Source organism: Pollachius pollachius (assembly GCF_949987615.1).
Source record: "Pollachius pollachius genome assembly, chromosome: 5".
NCBI lineage: Eukaryota > Metazoa > Chordata > Actinopteri > Gadiformes > Gadidae > Pollachius > Pollachius pollachius.
This window is the reverse complement of record NC_136938.1, coordinates 11,102,779-11,105,202: the sequence shown is the minus strand read 5'-3', so window position 1 is coordinate 11,105,202 and position 2,424 is coordinate 11,102,779. Positions and strand designations below refer to the sequence as shown.

The window sequence follows — 2,424 nt, the reverse complement described above, 5'->3', positions numbered from 1 at the left end:
TAACATTATTGGTTTAAAGCAACATTAGTAATAGTGTTTATTTTAAATAAAAACAGAACGAGCAGGTATATAACTCTAAAAAATAAATTAACATGGGAAGACATCACAATGTCCAAAATTAATACTGTCGCATCGATAAAGCATCATAGGCCTATCCAAATCCAGGACCAGGTATGCATATGTGCTAATTTATAAATATATATTTTGGTGTATTTAAAGAAAACATAAACCCCGCCATTGTACGGTCGACAACAGCCTCGGATGCATTCCACTAAGTCAGCCACATTCTTGCTAGACTTGTGGCGGTGAGGAGTGAGGAGGAGCCCGGCTATTTATTCATTCACGTCAGTCCCTCCTCCTCCGTCCCCTTCCTTCCTGCTCCGCGCCACGGCTCTCCGCCGCTCCAACTCTCCCCCGATATCCACCATAATATTCACTATCATCACAGTCACGTCGCCACCATAAACCCATTTTGGAATCAGGTGAGTTCCGCGGTTGTTTTTTATTCCGATGGGTCGGATAGACGAGTGAGCTGTGCGCTGGGTTGAGTCGCCCGGGCCGGCGAGGCGAGCGGTGTTTCCTACCCTAACTTATCACATTCCTCTTGACCACCCCCCGAAAATGTCTCGCTGGATTGTGTCTGTGTGTTGTTTTTTGGGTACATTGTGTGCCGTGCGGTGTGCATGCTTCGCGTATTATATTGCTTTCGTGTGGAAAACAAACACACGGCCAATGTAGGTCAGCAAGTACAGTCAAAATGTCGTCTTTTCTGTTTTACTTCCACATTCTCTCATGCCACTAACAGATGGCGTCGCAAGGGGGGATGGAGAGAGCTGGAGAGAGACGCATAAAGGAGTAGGGGCTACAACAGGCCAGATCCAGCCCATTTCTGTCCAATACCAATCCATACATAGCCCCTTATGACATTCGTCTTCTTGCGTAGGCCCGTCTTGGAACAAAGTTTTCCCGTTAAGTTGTAGTAGGGCCCTTTTTAAAGATACAGTGCAAGTCAATACGAATATGAGTATTATGAAGCGCAAAGTGAGAAGAGCAGGCTTGTATACAGGGTAACGTTATGCCACTAACCAAGAAGCCCCGTTTACTCGCAACCCCTTTTGCTTCGTGTCAAAATGTGAGACTGCAGATGCAATGCTGCAGCAACACCTATATGTGTGCAAGTGTTCATTATGGATGTATAGGGTATTAATGGGCAATACATGCTACCCTCACCAGTTGATCGAGGCGTCACTTGATTGTCAGAAATGTTGCCTGTGCCATTCAAGCTAGTGAGTTATGACTACCATAATCTGCACTGCATAACCGAGGAAGTCCCCGTGTGCTTCTCTAATCATCCTATGTATGTTCCTCATAGGCATTTCTAAGGCAGATGCCGTTTTTTAACTTGGATCCCCGTTGTTTTGATGTGCTTGCAGTTAGGCTGTTGCATCTGAAATAATGTATAAAGCCCTGGGTCTGCACATGATGCAACGTCTAGTTCAATAGTACGTGTATGTTGGCTCAATATGCGTGTTCACAGCAATAGCCTGCATGCTGCACATACCAGACAGGCCCGTAGCCGGTGGAGTTCAGTGGCTAACAAAGGTTACTACGACATCCTCCTTGTTGGCCGTAGACATCCTTGTGTCTGTTGAGCTGCTTTCAGTTTAAAGAGGACTGCATCCTTTCTCAAACATCTTCACCCACCTACTTTGAACAAAGTGAAACTGCCATCACATTTCAAGGAAGCTTGTGTTTGTTTGTGACTGCATAAGGTTTAGTGGCTCTTCAGTGGGTAGATGCTGTGTCTAATAACTGTGCGCTACTGTTGCTCGGCCTGCCTTATGTACTGTTGTCGTCTGTCTTGTGTGCTGTCTTGCCAGTTATATTTATTTAATTTTTTGCCCAGCTGAGTTGAGTGCTGCTATTTAGAGTGGAATTGTTTCTTGTAGTGATATTATGGTGTCTATTTGCTACATCACTAGTGCTGTAGTTAGATTGGTGTTTCTATATTATTATTAAATAGTCACAACCTCAAATGTACTAAATTGTTAATTAATTAGCCATCATAAAATCCAGCATCATAGACCTCATCAAAATACACGCCACTGAATTATTATTTGATGTATTGTTGTCTTGTTCGATACCCATTTCCCAAAGCTCAGATCAATAGGGACATATTGGTATTTCTGCTACACAACCCCATGCTGAGCTCTGGATCATGTCATATAGTCTATGAATCATAGCAGGCAGTTCTAAAGCGTGTAGGCCAGCAACATGGCAGGACCAGCCATCGGCAACATAATCCGGGCTAGGTCGACCGTAAAGGCCCGTTTAATTTCCCGGTCACCCAAAATTTCTCTGCTCTCTCCCTCTCATTCAATAATGTATTGAACGTCTATGTAGACGTAGTAGAATGGAGGTTGT

At 44.1% G+C, this 2,424-nt stretch overlaps 1 protein-coding gene across 1 annotated transcript in view; it reads left to right on the top strand.

The window, feature by feature from the left end:
* The first annotated feature begins 361 nt into the window (after positions 1–361).
* The window catches only part of znf710b (zinc finger protein 710b), a 22,266-nt gene continuing 20,203 nt past the window's right edge, over positions 362–2,424 (top strand). The window contains exon 1 of the mRNA XM_079736721.1: positions 362–482. The gene's annotated coding sequence lies outside the window, so the exon portion shown is untranslated. The remainder of the gene's footprint in view (positions 483–2,424) is intronic.